At 46.4% G+C, this 18,031-nt stretch overlaps 1 long non-coding RNA gene across 1 annotated transcript; it reads left to right on the top strand.

The window, feature by feature from the left end:
- The first annotated feature begins 138 nt into the window (after window positions 1–138).
- Window positions 139–2,374, top strand: LOC311194890. The gene is made up of 3 exons (XR_014617466.1): window positions 139–331; window positions 1,285–1,400; window positions 1,670–2,374. It is a non-coding gene; the product is annotated as an uncharacterized lncRNA (long non-coding RNA).
- Window positions 2,375–18,031: the final 15,657 nt, after the last annotated feature.

Genomic DNA, 18,031 nt, shown 5'->3' with positions numbered 1-18,031 from the left:
ACCGCGGCGCCTCGACGCCAGACCGGAGCCAATGGGGCGGGCAAGGGGCGGTGGAAGCCAATGGGGGAGCGGCGAAGCCGGCCAGGGGGACAGCCCGGCTGGGAGCGGAGGATCATTCCGTGCTGGTGGCTGATGGGGAAGGAGCGGCAGCGGCTCCGCGGTGGGGATGGGGGGGGTGCGCGCTGCCTGCTTCTTCCCCCCCACCCACCCACCATCACCACCCGCTCCCCCGCCTGCCGGATCCTGGGGGAGGCGCCGAGGCGCGGGGCGGGGAGCGGCGCTAGAGCCGGAGCCGCCCGGGCAGGGGCGCGCAGCCAGGAGGGAGGGAAAGGTGCGGAGCGGGGCGGCTGAGGGGCGGCGGAGCGCGAGGAATGGCGCGCGGGCCGCGCGGGGGGGGTGGGGGGGGGCGGGGAGAGCGCGAGGCGGGCGGGGGAGGTGGAGAGGGGGGGGAGAGGCGGGCGGACCGGCGCGCGAGGGAGGGGCGCCGATCGCCTCAGCGGCGGCGCCGGCCCTGAGGGGACCCGAACCCGCTCCGCGCCGCCGGGGAGCCCCGCCGGGCTCTGCCCGCCCTTAGTTGGGGCTCTCCGGGCGGTGTGTGTGTGTGGGGGGGGGCGCTCGGTCCGTGCGGGGTGTCGCCGTTCGGTGTCCCCTTCTCAGAGGGAAGACGGGGGCGGTCTGAGGGGGCTCGGCGCGGGGATGCGGAGGAGCCCCGGCTCGGCCGGCTCCGTCAGCGGGAGGAGACGCCTGTGGCTGCTCCCAGGTGCCACGCCGGGAGCCTGGCTGGCCTCTCGCTGCCCTGCGCTCGCCGTCCCTCGCGTCCAGCCGTCGGGTGAAGCGGTGGGGCCGGGCCCGCGTTGCCAGCGGGAGGTGAATGTTCTGCTCTGCCGCCTGCCAGGCGGGCTGCTGACACGAGGGGCCAGGTATGCCCTGGCAGGGCTCGCTCTCCGCACCGGATCCCGCTAGCGTCCTGCCCGGCCGGAGCCCCGCGCTGACCTGTCTCTCTGTGCCTGGGTTTATCGCGCTTAGGGGACCGTTTTCCATGGGCATTCCCCAGGATGGGTAAAACCGGCTTCCTTCGTGCAGTGAGAGCCCCGCTCGTCCTTCTGGCGCGGTTGCTGGAGCTGTAGAGGACTTGTGAACTCCGCTTTCGCCTCAGGTGGCTGGGAAGATGGGGCTGTAAGAATGCCCGGGCCTTGTGCTGAGCCTTTGGTGTTTCGGTACCAGCAAAGAGGTGGGAACTGCTGGGAACACCCACCCCATCTGTCTTGTCCGCCTGTTTTGCAGTGTGGGACGGAGGGAAGTCTTTCGCCCGTGTCGTCTGTGGATAAGCCCTAATGGGTGCAGGAGCTGTGTTGAGAGCCTGCAGGCTGGGAGAGCGGTGGAGCTGGATCCCGCTGAAGGTACAAAGTGTGACTCGTAGTAGGTGCTCCTAGTGTTCTGCAACAGGTCGGTGTTTTTGTGATGGTTTGGGGCCTCCTTACGATTCAGCTGCTAAAGCCACCGGCTTTCAGTTTTGGCTGTGGCACGGGCAAGGTGTTTTATTTATTGTTCTTCTGTGCTGCTTTCTCCTAGTGACGTAGTTTTAAGAATATAAACTCTATGGAGCGTTTAGGACTTGTGGGTTAGGGCAAACTTTATTTTAGCTCTGTTTTAAATTCTCCTTTTGCAGGTGTGGACAAAGGTGGCCCCTGAGCAGAGGCTTCGCGAGGGAAGGTTTGGTCTGCAATGTGTTTTCATGGCACAGGTGAAGACCCTTGGAAAAGAACTTTTATCATGGAGACAAAGTGTCTATAAGTATTAACTGAACCAGCTTAATATTTAAAAGCTCCTGAGAATAGAGAGAAGCTTTTTCTTTCCCTTTGTTTTCTCAGAAGAAAGAGCATGTGTGTTGTAATTACATAACGCGGGATAAATTCCCCCCCAACTAGGGGGGAAACCTACTCCAGGTTCAAAACTGAATGTTTAAAACGGTTGGATTTCCCTCTGGCCCATCCCTTTGTGTGCATGCTGCTTGTGTTGCAAGGGGTTGAGAAGTCTTGAGAACTGTTTGGAGAACTAAGAACGAATGGCAGTGTTCCACAGGCCAGATATCCAAGTGTCCTGTTGAAATAAACGTTAAATAACAACTCTGCAGAGTACAGCTTTTCTGTAACAAACAGCAACAAAAAGCCTGGTGACTGGACTGACTGAGACTTTTAGAATATGACAAAAAGTTAAGTCAGCTTTAAAAATTGATGTGGTTATGCCACTTGAACTAAGGGTCTGGGTTTGCTCGCTTTGTAGTAGAGGAGGAAGCTGCTTTGATGAAGCAATGCTAAGTTTTAGCCAGGGAATTCTTACCCTGTGTTTTTTATGAATAAAGCTGTCAACTATCTGTTCTAGGAGTCATTGATTAGAAGTGCTGTGTGCTGATGTGGGATCCTGTCTGGTCAGGGTCCTTAACAGAGTGGAACAAAAGTGGCCTGAGATCTCCCTGCCCGGGTGAGAAAGTGCCCTGTAGGATCCCTGCTCAGTCTCCTGTTGGAAGATCAAAATACTCTCTGTTCTTACCTGTGTGTTATGGTTTTTAAAGCTCAGTTACAAAGAAGTTAATACTGTGAGGAATGACTACAGTTAATGTTTGATTTTTTTTGTTGGTGGTTTGTGTGTTTGTCCCGGTTTCTTCATTGCTCAAAGTAATCTTGGTGTTAACTGTGTGAAAATGGAATTCAGAATACTTGTTTGCATGTTGAAGGTGATTGTATGCCAGAGTCCTGGACCTAAAGCACTCACTGAAGAAAACTCTTCAGTTCTGTCTGGACCCCAGTCAGGTTTTCATGTGCTTCTGTGTGATTATTCTCCATATATTTTCTGATCTAGCTTTAAAAGCTCTTTAATATAACTACAGTTTGGCTGATGAAGTGATTTTGCCCACAGTTTGTATTTTGTTATGGATGGTTCTCCATGTTTTTCTTCTTTATTTTTTATTTAACATGAATATCTCTTTAATTCTTTATTTAACATGAGTATTTCAGCCTTCCATCAACACCATTTTCACACGAAGCGCTCCTATACATTAAGCATATACATCCTGTGGGAAATCCTCCTGTGTCTGTAAAAACTCTGGGTAGCTGAGCATCTGCTGAAATGAGCTGCTGATTGTTTTTTGTGCCTTATAATACCCCTTTGTAGATCTGCTGGTTGCTTGTTTGTCCCTGCTGCATCCAGACAATGCTTTCCTTCATGTTTTGTGTAGCATCTTCAGTCGTTTCTGTGTATGTAGGTACAGGAACTGGAAAGAAAAATCTCTTCTTAAGGGTGGGAAGAGGGAGAATTTAACTTCTCTGCCCCTCCATGTTGGTCATTAAGGAGAGTTCAGAGCAGTATTGATTCCTGGTATGCAGGAATTCTGTGGAAAACAGACAAAAAATGAGCTTTGGGAAAATACATTTTCTGACAAGACAAATTTATGCTTTGAGACCCTTGTGATCAACAGGAGAGTGCTGTAGCCAGGAGGAGAAAAGAAAAGGCAGGAGGAAGAGCTCGAGATGTTGGATGAATAAGCTTACTACTGTTTTAAGAGGCTTGGTTGTTGGTTCTGCTGGTTGTTCAGTTGTTTAAATCTCTCCCAGTAGTGGTTAGCAAGGTGTAAACTGAGTGGTCAAGCCTAAACCCAGAAGGGTTCTTGTCTGCTGTTACTCACTCTCTTTTTTTTTGGTGTAATCAGCCCTTTGAGGGAGTTGGGTGAGTTCAATATGTTTTCCATTGCTTGCTTCTGGGGCTGGTGTGTAATTGCTCTGGCTTAGGAGGGATTCCCACTGGTTTCTGCATTAATTGCTTGTGAATACTCCATGTTTATGTCAAAATACTCTTGTTTTCTAGCAGTGAGTTTAAGAAACAGATTGATACTCAACTGGGAAGCACAGGCAAGAAATGGAAAAAGGTTATTTAAAACAATGTATGGAGTGGGAAGCAGCAGCTTCAAGGTAGCAAATAAGAAGAGGTGAAAGCTTCTGGTATGTCTCAAAGCTGCCTTTTTTTGTCCCTGGATTTGAGTGTAGGATGTGATTTTCCCTTTCTCTTTGCACTACCAGGCATACCAGTGGGGCCTAGAAATTCATAATTAACAAAACAAGGGAAGAAATTATTTCACATAGGGTTTTTTCTGCTCTACAGGAGTAGGCTGATCAATATATACACACATATATCTTCTGAAACTTGAAGACCAGTCTTCAAAATGGTTTAGTTTTCTGCAATTCTTTTGCAGAATGCTCCCCTCCTGCCAGTTTCTGTTTGTAAAACACAGGGGGGTTTATTTCCTATGGGCACTGGTGGTTGTAGTGCTGTTAGGACAGGATTTAGATGAGTTTTGGAGGGATTTATCAGTGTTTTTTTTTTTAACCAGGAGATGCACTGTTTATCATATCCTTTTGTAAAAAGGATGCTTAAGAGTACTCACTCTTTATTCATCAGTGTTCTTTAGATAATCAGGCAATTCCTCATGCAAACTAGCAGGTTTCTTCATATTTCTTTTTTGAAACATTCATCTTTTTATTCTGGAGGTAGGGTGACATCATGACATGCAAGTGCTTTTTTATGGTTTTAATATTTCATTTGACTCTATAGGATTCCAGAAGTGAAGGATGTTTATTCACTTCCAGTGGCCCATAAAACGTATTTTGTAACTGAATACTCAGCTATTTTTACTGCTCGCTGGGTCATCCTTTAACAAGCTGTCCTGTCCACAATCAACTTCAGAACTTCAGTGAAACCTCACAAGTTAGATATTGTAAGCCAAAAGCACTGCATATTAGCTTAATTACTTGTTAGACCTTCAGGATAATTTGGGGGGGGGAGAGTGTAGGTGGGAAGTGTGTGTGTAACATAGAAGTGGACAAACAAATTCTAAATTGAAGAAATAGCCTAACTTTGAATTCAGTTGAGCTGCCAGTGGTGGCTCACACAGAATGAGGGTACAGTAACTTGTCAGGCATGTGACAGGAGGCAGGGTGGGAGATCAGCATTCTATTTTTACTCTTCAGGCTGTTGTCAATCTTGAGTGGGTCAACACGGAAGTAGGAAAAGAACCTCAGAGGTTCTTGCAAAACTCCTGTTACGATGCCTTTAAAACAAAAACAAACCCTGACAGGCTCAGCTGTGGTCTGGCAGAATAAAACACAAAGGTAGGTAGGAGGGAAAAATGGTGATTTTTAGTACATAAAAAAAATTGAGGAGGGAAATTCAAAGCTAAGAATGTGTATTAATGTGTAAAATACAGTGAATGATGATGTTGAAAACTGAAGTTTACTGACAAGAGTATTCAGGACTGTTCCTGAAGATGACTAAAGATGCTCAGAGGACTCTCAAATAGGAAATTCAGGCATTCTTGTCAAATCTCTGTCTGTTGGGATAAAGAGAAAGGTGGTTTTGGGTTGGATTTCGGGCTTTTTGGTTTTTTATATGGCAGTTTGAGTGACTTAAAGTAGTAAGATCCTGATGGCAGGTTTGTGCTACACCAGTGGCATGGATGTAGTTAAAAGTACTGCAGCCCTAGTTCTGCTAGGGCATTTAGAAAGGTTTTGGGAGGATTTGACTAGTTCTGCTCTTTTTGGGGCAGGGGGGGAAAGGGGAAATGTACTTGCAGTTTTTAGATGTGAAAGGGATGATTAGGGTTTGATTTACTGAAGAACAACAGAGTGCATTTCTCTCTCAGCACTGAAAATAAGAAGCACCTGGTGTAGGAAGAGAAGATGGTGTGCAACTTGCTGCCATGGCTGTGGGAGCTTTCAAGCCTGAGGGTTTAAGTGGTGAAGATGAAAGTGAGGACAGTTCTTGGGCAGGGGACTTGAGGAGGAATGTGATTCATGGGACATAGTTACTCAGTGTAATTACCAGTGCAGCTGCCGTAGTAACTTCTGCCAGTACTAAAAAAAATCTGTGGTGTCCAGTGCTCTGTTGATCATGGTGTAAGTGATAAACATGGAGTGAGTTCTGCTGGGCTTCAAATTGGCAGCAGAGCATCACAGGATTTCCCTAAGTGCTCATCCTGGGCTAAACTTTTGGAATTGGATGTTGTGTTTTGTGTTTTCAGTAAATACTAGTGAAAGGGCAAGGATTCAGAGGGACTGAATTACTCCCATAATGAGTAAAACCTGTGGAATTTGGGCCAGAATAAAACCCTCACACTTAAATACCTTCTATTTTTGCACTTTCATTACACAAAGTTTTATTTTAGTAATATATGCGTTTGTTTCAGTATTGTAATAATAGGATTTCCCTACTCCTCTCTGTGGCATGACTTTCTGTTTGTTGTTCCTTCAGCTGCATGTCACACTTGTAATTTATTAATATTTGTTGTGTTGAATGGAATGTTTCAGATATAATCCAAAATTGAATTTGGAACTATGAGCTCCTGAAAACTTTGGTGAGTGAGGGATAAGGAATGTTCCTCTAGACACAGGCTTCTTTTAAATATAAATTCTAGTTGAAATAATAATCTTTTGCTGGAAAGTGGGGGGGATTTCTGAAATACCAATCCTGACACGTTATTTTCTCTCACTAACGTGTCATCAAATCTCCTTTTTCTAGCAGTCTGTAAGTGCAGTTTCCACTTAGAGTTGTTAAAGCGAATTGCCAAAGGTCCCTCTAGTGCCAAAGATGGGTCTGGAATTCAGGGACTCTGATTTTTACAGCCCTGACTAGCCCCAACATCTGCATTAGCAGATTGTAAAATTTCATCTGTGCAGTGGAAATAATTATTCTGTTCTATTTAAGGGAATGTTGCAACACATGTGTACACACACACACACACACACCACCTTCCTAATTTTTGTCAGTCTTTCTTACTGTCAAACAATTGCTTCTCTCAGCCTCTTACCTGCCTCTTGCTTCACTTTTGCCTTTTCCCCTCCTGTTTCTTACCAGCTTGTCTTCTGCAGCTTGCTTGGTGTTATTGAGCAAAGGCTTTTTGTGACTTTGATTCAGCAAAGAGGCCAAGAGGGAATCAGAAGTTTTGGGGTAGGAAGTTATCACAGGATTGTTAATTACTTCATGAAAACATTCTGTAAGCATCCCTTGACTGCTGCCTCTGCTGACTGCCCTGGTACTGTTCCTACCAACTTCACACTGTGAGCCCTACAATAGTCCTACAGGATTGAACTCTACTCTGGGACAAGAAGAAGCTCCCTTTACTCCTCCCAAGCACCTTCTGACTACAAAAGCAGAGCAATGCTAAGTAGTGTAGCTGTGTAGCTTACGTGTCTGGCACGTAGATGTATGTGCTGGGGCTCAGCCCTAATGAAGCGACCTGTTTTGTGGCCAGGGTGTTGCATATTTTCTTTGCCAGAGATGGCAACTGGTTTGTGTCATGAGAGTCTTGATTGAAACTTAAGTTTCTACAAAACTCCTTTTTACCTGGAGGTTGTATATGTCATGGTTGGGGTGGGTTTTTGTAGCAATGAAAACCCTAAGCCTGAAAATGGGAAGTTTAATCCTTATTCTGTGCCATTTTTTAACCTCTTTCCAATACAAAAAGCAGGGTGAAAACTGATTCTTTTTAAAAAACTTAAATAAAAATATTCTAGTTCTGAAATGAGACCTACAGTTTCAGCTGGTGTCAAAGATCAGCTCATCCTGAAGTGGCTTTCCTCAACAATTAGGTCTTTGCAGTCTCCCAGGTAGGTTAACAAATAGAGTTTTATAATCCTTCCGGTTCTCTGCTTTTCTTTGTGACTGGTTAATTTTCCTACCTAAGGTACAGGAATGGTGCATTGTACATCCATCCTTTATTTTTTTTTTGCCCAATTACCTAAATAATTCCATTGTTAAACTCCAAGGTGGATCGCAGGTGGCAGTGGGACACAGAACTCCTGGTTTAGCCAGCGCTCTGGAAGAGGATTTTGCAATTACCTTAATTGTTCAAAAGCTCATCAAGCCAGAGACAAAGCCAGCCAGTGGATTGATAACTGTGTGTGATGGTAGAATCATTCATAACTCTGATAACACCCTGAGATGTACAAGCAAGGAGGAAGACTTGCATCCAGTTTTCTAGAGGGCTTAACTGAGGTAAGCGTTGCGTACCTCGTGTGGGAAGCCGGGACAGAGCAGAGCTGAGAAAGCTGGACTGAGCAGTTACCCTACTGTCTGCCCAAAAGTACCCAGTACTTTGAGTGTGTGGTGTGTCTTCAGCTCTTTCTTATGCCCAGGTATAATCATAGAATCCCAGACTGGGCTGGGTTGGAAGAGACCCCAAGGATCACAGAGCTCCAACCCCCTGCCACAGGCAGGGACACCAACCTCCAGGCCTGGAGCTACGCAAGGCTGCCCAGGGCCCCATCCAACCTGGCCTTGAACACCCCCAGGGACGGGGAATCTACTGCTTCTCTGGGCAGCCTGTTCCAGCCCCTCACCACTCTTTCTGTAAAAAAACTTCCCCCTAATATCTAATCTAAACCTTCCCTCCTTTAGCTTTAGTCCATTCCCCCTTGTCCTGCCATTATCTGCTCTTTTAAAAAGTGGAATCCCCTCCTGCCTATAAGCTCAAAATAAAAATGAGTGCAGCTACTTTGAAGACACTGAGGAAGAAAAGGAGAAGTTTAACAAATGAGAACGAATTCAAGCTTGCTTTATTCAGAGATGGAATGAAGGGGGAAGGAAAAAAAAACCTGTAGTGTAGAAGGTTATTAGCAAAACCAGATCGATTTTAAACTAGGTGCCTCTTTTTAGGAAGCTGTCCAGCAGGATTCTTGTGCCTGCATGACTGATGTCTTCAGTGGAAGTGATGCACTGACTGGGATAAGTGTGACGCCTTGGTGCTGGGTGGGGGGTGGAGGGAGTGCTGGATGTGGTGGCCTGGCGCTGGGGGCCGTGGCCTGGCTCGTAGAGGTACTGGAACCGCTGCCAGTGGCTTCGCAAGCGCTTTGGTTTTGGCTCGTGAGCCGCTTACAGCTCCACTTCTGCAGAGAGAATAAAGAACAATCAGCAAGTTTGTCTACCAGCAGCTTCTGTACGTCAGCCATGAGACCTGGCCTGGCATTTAATTAAAGTTTAATTAAATAAATATGTTTCTGGAAATAATTGAGACTCCTAATCCTCTTGTGGCCACGTTGTGGTGTTTTCCCTCCTAGGTGGGTGCAGAGTTTCTGGGTGGTGAAAGGAGGAGTTCTGCAAGCAGTTTGCATGCTCTGCTGTGTAAAGCTGTAGTTTGAGTAGGTTTTGTGATGGCTAATGGAGTGGTACCTCCAAGGGCAGGGAGTATTGGGGGGTAAGAACTTGGATAAATAGCATCCACTTTTGCTTCAGTACTCAGCAGGATGGAGGTCCCTGTCTCCTTCCTCGAGGCAAGAGGACCCTGAAATGCAGGGAGTGCTTTGTGTACCACTTGAGTAAATGGAAGCCCCTACTGAAAGATAAACCTTGGTGCTCTGCTCCGGTGCAACACGTTACTTGTTGGTTGTTTTCTGAGTAACAGCCAAATCATTTGTTGTCCTTCCCCTTGCACACTTCCATTTCTAAAGGAAATCTTCAGTCTTTTGACTGTCACAGAGAACTGTTCAGAACCCAACTTAAGCAATTGAAATTCAATTAGTTCAATCAGAGCAATTCAATTGACACACCTGAGTTCTGTGATCTGAACAAAGGACGTTGCTTTAGTTTGTGGGGATATATCGATGATGATGTGATTGTTTTGTTCCCAGCCTTCCAGAAAGATGTGAGGCATTTGAAAGTTTGCTGTTACACACGCCCCACTTTACTGCTTGAGGTTGATGTGGTGCCTCAGCCTTCCATAAAATTGCAGGTAAAAACAGTCCCTCTGGAAAATGAGAAAGCAGGGGTGTGAAGGTTGGGGGTTAACGTGGAACATCCCAACTAAACTCAGAAACTGGCTGGGTCAGCTGGTCTGTCTTGAGACGGATGGTCTTGTAACAGATGAGAAGTCATTTGAGGTTGTGGTTCATGACTCGACATTAGTGATGTTCAAGTCAGAACCTGACCATTTTCTCAGAGCAGAAGAGGTTTTGGTGTCTGATTTTCTTTAATCTGTAACTGCCAATCAGTCTACAACATACAGTGGGGTGTAAAGCCGAGGTAAGAGTGTTCATTCACAGACAAGAGGACCAAGGTTCTCCACTAGGTAGAAGCAGAAGTTTCCCTGCTCATCTTGCTTCTCATGCAAGTCATTCTCCTGGATGTCTTTTTTTTCCCAGGGCATCAGTGACTGGTGTCCTCACCTGGCCAGGTGCTTCCTTACCACATCATGTTCATCCAATGCTCTCTTGGTTTTCAGTATGGAATCAAAGGCCACAGTCGTCATCCTTCTTCCCCCTGACCCTCACTTTGCATACACATGGAACTAGTGGTCACAGCAGCAGTTCTGGTGTTACCTAGTTCTGTTTTCTGTCACTTCAGACATCTAATTTTGGCTTCCTGACAGTGTCTCTGTAAATGAGGCTTTGGCTCACTTGTCACAGTTAAACTGGAGATTCTCTCCCGTTGCTGCCTTAGTGGCAGCAGATGAAGCAGCCTCATTTGTTTGTCATGTGAATTCAAATTGGGCATTATCTTTGAGATGAGATTTCTCCCTCACTCTGAGAAGGGTTTTCTAAACTTGAGTATTTCTTTCTATATTAAATCTTACGTGATGAAGTCCTTGGCCATCTGCCCACAGAAAACTTAACACAAAAATCTCACCATCTTAATTAATTGCTTCTTCCAATCCTGCTTTCTCAAACTTGACAGATTTCATCCTGTGTTACATCCACACAGAGCAATGCTGTGGAGGGCAGGATGAACTGCCAGACCACTATCCTGTCCCTGTACTCTGCTCTCTTGCTTTCAAAAAGTATTTTTCCTTATCTCAGATCCCATACTACCTTATTTCTCATCATCTTACTGCAGTCAGCTGCCAGTTTTGTTTAATGCAGTGTTCCAGCCTCCATTGTCTGCCATTTTTGGTATAGAAGGAATATCCCATAAACCACTCATCTCCTCAACAACCCTTAATTTTCCTTAACTATGATGACTGCAAAAGTCTTCCAAGTGGTCTGTTGATGTTGGGACTCAGTGCTGTCCTGCTGTTCCTGTGGACCTCCATCCCTGTCTGTCCTACACTTCTCTCTGTGTCTGCTGTGGAATTCCTGTCACACACTAATCCTGTCCCAGGACTGGAGGTGAGTCAGTGGCTGGACTTTATAGACGTTGTTGTAAACCAAATAATGGTAGAATATGAAAGAATCCATCATTGAATCATATGGAAGGCAATGCAGTCCATGCTTCCTCTCAGGGCAAGGTCAGCTACACATAACTTTCCTCCTAACAGGGTTTGTGTGGGCTGCTCACAGAGGTAAGTATAGCCAAAACTTCTGCTCCCTGATTACTTGCTCCAGTATCTTGCCTTCCTTGCTAGTCATAACATCTAATCTGCCCCTTCTGTGCTGCAGTCTGAGCCTATCTCTTCTTGCACAAGCTGTGAACAGGAAAAAAACAAAAGGTGGGGGGTTAAGTTATTTTTTGATTTTAAATAAAGTTCTCAGAGACTCTGTGATCTTTCTGTCAGGCAAGGCTCCTCTGTTTCCCCAGCCCTTCCTTGTAGGATGGTTGCTGATCATCTGTTCTTTCTGTACAGAGTCTGTACTAGGTACACCTCCTCAAGCACAGCATTCCTGGGCTGGGTGCTGTGCTCCACCTCAGACCTGGGTTCTGTTTGGCTTTGATCCCCATAAAATGCAGTGCTGCTGTCAAAACAAACACTGTGGGCTTGTATTCACCTTGTCATTTCTCTGTGGCCATTAGATTCCTTTCTGTTGAGCTCCTTGGCTGGTTCTCACCATCCAGGACTCCTGTGATTGGAGTGGCAGTGGTTCTAAGTAGCTGCAGTGGTTTTTCCTCAGTGAGGATCTCGGTCTGGGTGGTCAGTAAGCCAAGGAAACGCTGCTCCTCGAGGGAGGTGTGATCAGCACAAGGAAATTCCATGGCCTTGAACTGGAGACAGAACTGGAAGAGGTGCTGAGGCTGTTCAGAAGCCTCTGGTGGGTATAAGCCTTTAGTTCCTTTGTGGCAGTGGGGCTGTATCCTCGTAGTCATGACATCTGTTAGATCAGGTAGCATTGCTTCTCTGGAATTTATCCCGTAGCGATGCAGAGAGAGGAATTTTATCCCTTTCCAGCCTTCATTTTTGTGAAGTGCCTGTATACTTGATGAGGTGGGTTACAAAGACAGTCTTACCTCTTCTTCCAACTATTCTTTGCTAACAAGAGCAGTTAGATTTTTATTACTCTAATCCCCCTCATCACTTAAAACACGAGGGATCCAGGCTTCAGGGCTGAACCTTAGAGACAATGTAATGCAGCCCAAGGTATCGGGGTGAGACAAGAGGCCTCACTGCTGAGATCTGTTCTTCCCATCCACACGATCCCAGAGCCCTGCAAGGGCTGAGGAGTGAACTAGGCTACTACTGGGCCCAGCAACTCTTAAAGGGATTTTCAGATGGAAAAAAAGCACTGGAGGGGGCAGAAAAGATCTGGGTAGAAAAGGGGAGGAAGGATTTCTTGTTACCTATCACAGTCTGTATTGAGGGCGATACTACTGTTGTAGGCCTTGGGGGATTGCAACAGCAGGTCAAAGGAGGGGATCCTCCCCCTCTGCTCTGCCCTGGTCAGGCCCCACCTGGAGTGTTGTGTCCAGTTCTGGGCTCCCTGGTATAAAACAGACAGGGATCTCCTGGAGACAGTCCTGAGGAGATGGAGGTTCTGGAGCATCTCCCCTGTGAGGAAAGGCTGAGTGAGCTGAGGCTGTTCAGCCTGGAGAAAAGCTCGAGAGGGGATGTGAGCAATGGTTATCAATAGCTGAAATGTGGATGCAGGGCAATGGCCTCAAGTTGGAGCACAGGGAGTTCCACACCAACATGTGGAAGAACTTCTTCCCAGTGAGGGTGAGGGAGCCCTGGGACAGGCTGCCCAGGGGGTGTGGAGTCTCCTTCTCTGGAGAGATTCCAGCCCTGTCTGGACACCAACCTGTGTGCCCTGTCCTAGGGAGCTGATTTGGCAGGGGGTTGGACCCCATGGGCTCTGGAGGTCCCTTCCATCCCCTACAATTCTGTGATTAAATTACATGTTATTTTCTTTTAAATATGACAGAAGCAAAGCCTAGTACTATGTGGGGAGTATTAAAGGGTTTGTCATCTACTGAGTGCCCAAAGAGTTCAGAAAGCAGCAAGGTGGGTAGGCTGTGGGTGTTTGTTCCTCTTCATATGGACCATGTACCCCTGTTTCTGTTCACACTGAAGGGAAGTGCTTTTCCTTCACAGAAGCAGCGATTTGATCAAATGAGCTTCACAGAACATTCACAGTTCACCCCCAGCGTGCTGGGGCTCAGCGTTGCACAAACAGGATCAGGAATGCTTTGTTTACCTAGCAACACATCCACTGCTTACTCAGATATGCAAAATCCACCCCGTGGAGCGAGCAATGCAGGAAGGAAGGTCTGAGAATTTCTCTTTTCTTTCAGAGTGGCATTTGTTGTGGGGTCAGACTTTGCAGGTAGCAGCTGTGCAGAGAGCCTCAGCGTTCCCCCTGCCTTCTGAATGAAGCTGGAAGGGAGGATCTTTACCCTGGGATGTGTGCTCAGAGATGGGTGGGGAAATAGAGGATCTGAACATTATCCCTGCCCCTGTGCTGGGTTTTTCCTTTTGAAAATTCCCAGAGCTTGTGATGTGTGTATTTAAAAGCCCCATGAGGGGAGGAATAAAGTACATTCTTCTGCTTTTCCTCCCTGTCTCATGAATGGCTTCTTTCTTGAAAGCACAGATTGATGTGACCCTGTTTGTTTTATGTCCACTTCTGTCTTTGTGGTAGCCTTAAAAACGTGCTCTTTCTGTCATTGTTCCTTAAATATTTGCTTTCCTAACGCAGCCTTAGGAGTGGAAAACCATAGGAAATGGATGTTTGTGGTTTATTAGTGTTTTAAGTTCTTCTGGTAGTTGAGAGTTCTAAGAAATCTCTGCAGTATGGAGAAAACGAGTTGTGTTTTCAGACAGTTTCTGTAAGTGGAAATTCTGTGGCCACCTTCTGTTGGGTTTTTTCCTCCAAGGCAGTTCCATGGGTCTGTCAGGCATTCAAACTCCAGTTAATCTGTGTGAAAACAGGTAAAAACAAGAATTCATTTGGCTGTTATGGGGTATCTTACTAAAGGCATCAGAAAACACAGGAGCACAGGGTGGGAAAAGACCTTTAAGCTCATTGAGTCCAACCATTCCCGTCCTGTGCTAAACCAGATCCCTGAGCACCTCATCTCCCCATCTGTTAAACACACCCAGGGGTGGGGACTCAGCCCCTCCTTGGGCAGCCTGTGCCACAGCCCCACAACTCTGCCAGGAAAGAACTTTTCCCTCACATCTGAGCTGACCCTGCCCTGGGGCAGCTTGAGCCCATTGCCCCTTGTCCCATCTCCTGTCCCCTGGCTGAAGAGACCATCGCCCACCTCTCTGCACCCTCCTGTCAGGTCAGTGTAGGTGGGGAGAAGGTCTCCCCTCAGCCTCCTCTTCTCCAGGCTGAACACCCCAGCTCCCTCAGCTGCTCCTCAGAGGATTTGCCCTCCAGCCCCTTCCCCAGCCTGGTTGCCCTTCTCTGGAGTTGCTCCAGGACCTCAATGTCCTTCATAGGGTGAGACAACAGCAAAACATCTTCCCCTTGATTTAATCTTCAGCTGGTTCCAGCTTTCTGTGAGTACCCACACTCAGCATCTCTGAATGCTGGGGCGACACAGGTGGGATGTAGGGGTAGGAGGTCACTATAAGCAAAGGGTGATAATACTTGAATAGTATTTTTCTTACAAGGGCTGCTTCTATCACAAATTCCCTTTGATCACAGGGTACTGTTGTACCTAAACTCCACCCCAAAAAAGCCCATGATAAAGGAGGGACAGGAGTGTAGAAGTACCTACAGAGAGCATGGGGGTGTTTGGTTGTTTGTGGGGTTTTTTTTGAAGGGATGTCCTCTAGATTGCTGCCAAAGGGACCTAATACTGGATCCTGTACATTAAGCTCATTAAATGCTTTAATTAAACAGTGCAAGCACTCCCTTAAGTCTTGATTAGATGCACACATGTATTGTTCCCTCTGTCAAGGGAACATAAATTAATCATTTCTTAATCTATATTATCTATCCAGTACTATTATGCATCGTTCAATCAATGCACCTCCTGTACTTGGGAGTTTGGCCACCTCTTCTCATGGCCTCATCCTGTTTTGAGAGAACCCCCTGCAGCTAACTTGGGGCCTGACAGAGGGTGGGCACCCACCGATTTACCCTGTGCTTGATCACATACACAGAGAGCCATTGGTTTTAATTGCTGGTTAAAGGGTTGAAATTGGGGAAGAAACACCTCTGAGATCCTTAGCTGATCTCCTCACAGTCCCTCTGGTTAGCCCAGTCAGGTTTTATTGAGGGTTTGACACAGGCAAGTCCACCTCTCTGCAGTGACTAAGTGGACGTGTCCTGCCCTTTTCCAACTTAACACCTTTGGTCATACTTTGATCATGGATCCCTGCAAGATGCCATCGCTTTCCAGGATCTCCCTCCTCAGTCAGTTGTTGCTTACTGTCCATGTTGTTCCCATAGGGTAATCCTTAGTCAGATAGTTGACTGTTGCTCTCCTGTATTGCTGCCTTCTAGGAATTTCCATCCTACCTGGAGAGCAGACAACAGGATGAGGAAAAGCCCAAGTTTGCATTTTGACAGGCACTATTGTTTCAGCAGGAGACTGGTACCTCTTTGAGGATTTACAGATTGCTTCCAGAGGACTGGAACGAGCTGTACTGAGGGTGGGCAGAGCAGAAGGAGCAGGGTCTGTGTCCTTGGTATGGCCATGACCAAAACTGGACCATGTCACCTTCAGTATGCTCACTGACCTTCACTTGCTCAGAAAGTCTGGTAATGAGGAGTCTTTGGAAACAGGCTTTGGATTGACCAGGTCACTGCACTCAGAGCCTCAAACAACAACCAAAGAGGAGTGCTTGAGCAGCCAGGGAAAGCAGTGCAGAGTGTGTTGTGCAGGCCTGTGGAATCACACTGCTCAGAAGGGGCTGCAAGGGAGCTTCAGCCACACCATTCCCTTCTCCTTGCTGGCTCTCCCCAAGAACCAAACCTTGTGGTGAGGAAGAGGTGCTGCTGTTGTGAGATGAACACTGGGAAGGTGTTTGAACAAGGGAAGCAGATCCCACTATCTACTGGCTGTTGAGATCCAATAGCCTCTTTATGTGGGAGCTGGAATTGCAGGGAGTGTCCTGTAACGGAGAGTAGTGGAGTAGAAGCCAGGTAGTTACTCTTCACTTACTGGTGGAGCTGATGGAAGGGGCTGGGTTTGGGTTCACCTGCCACTACCTCCTGTGATGAGGCTTCTCTTGATGTGATGAACATACCTGCTTCTTACTTCTTCATTAATAGCAGTGAGTGCATTTTAACCTTTCTTTCAAGGCAGAATGAGCATTAAATGTCTATCTAGACAGAGGTGTCTTTGAAGCAGCAGCTGTGAAGTGCCACAACGTCTTTCACCTTCCCATTTTCTCTTGCCTCAAGGTAAGTAGATGTGACTTGGCTGTCAGCATGGCTGTAGCACTGAAACCAAACCACAGCCTGATGCACATGGTCAGATATCCCACAGCCAGCCAAAAAAAGAGTCTTCTCTTTATGTGGATGACTGTGACTGGTGAGTGTCATCTGTGTTTAAGTGCTTTTAGCTCACTGCCCAACAAGAAGTGTGTTAGAGCAGCACTTTGTTAGCATTAATGTTCTTCTGGCTGTATCCACTGCAGCTTCCAGGGTCTTGATTTGTTTCTGGCTCTGGAATTTTGCATCTCTGGATTTCTAGAAACAGAGTTTGTTAATCTTTCATGCATTTAGTAAACATACATCCCCAAACAGACTTTATCTGTGCACATAGAGCACAGCATAAAGTCAGGTAAAGCCAGCACTACTTAACAAGTGGAAGTCATTAATAAGGTAAAGCCCTTAGTGTCACAAGTTTGGATGGGGAGAGATTCATATTTTATGAAACTTCTGTAAAATAAAGGCCTTTCTGGCTGTTTGTAATGTTACTTTATGTCAGTTTGTTCCTGAGGCTTTTGTATGGAAGTTTTACCAGTGCCCCATGATTTTTCCTCAGCAGAACGAACTGGCTTGGCTCTTCTGTAAAGTTCCTAGAAAATCCCAAAGTAACATTATTTAGTATCAATTGCCTAGCACTGAGCTTGGTGTTCCACTGATGCTGATTTCTGGCAGATACCCAGATGCCCAAGTTGGGAGGACAGGAGTGACTAGCCATCAGGAGCACAAAGAGGGAGCAGCATGGTTGAGCATGTGGACCATTAAGAGTTCTCCAGATGTGACTTTGTCCCCAAAAAAAGGGTTACCAGCCTGGATCAGAGGTGTGTAATGCCCAAGGAAGCATTCATCAGCTCTTAGACTCCTCAGAAGGCTGCAGAATGCTCTCAGGAACTGTCTGCCAAAGAATGCTGATGATCAAGTGATTCTTAACTTGTAGGTCAGTATCTTGCCAAGCAAGTTTAATGGGGTGGAGATTCTGGGAAAACTGGTGGGACTGGAAGTAGTACTCTTCTAATATTAAAATTGTGTTAGGCTTCAGTATAAAAAGTGATTATTTGCCTAATTTCCCTTCAGATGTTCTAATATACACATGGGTCCAAAGCTAATTCTCTGCTTGTTTAATAGCTTTTGGCTGGTTAAGATGCAGGCTTTAGGACTGGGGAGGAGGGGGGGTGGCTGGGGCATGATGACAAGTCCAGGCTGGGAAATCAGGTAAGTAGGAAACTTTGGAGGTTGATTTTTGTTCATTGTTTCTGTTATTTCCAATTCTCTCATTCCTTTGGGGTCTGTTTTTTCTAGGGATATTTCTCACAAAGCTGCTGTTCCTGCTTGTAGCAGAATGGGGAGAAGTGGTTTGTAATGTCATTTAAAAAAAAAAAAAACAACCCAAACCCACATTTTCTTATGATACCTAAAAAACAGGAGGATGGAAAAGAAATCCTCTTTATCATCTC

The sequence above is a fragment of the Gallinula chloropus genome, assembly GCF_964237585.1.
Source record: "Gallinula chloropus genome assembly, chromosome: 9".
NCBI lineage: Eukaryota > Metazoa > Chordata > Aves > Gruiformes > Rallidae > Gallinula > Gallinula chloropus.
The sequence above is the reverse complement of the archived record's forward strand: the minus strand, read 5'-3'. Positions and strand labels throughout refer to the sequence as shown.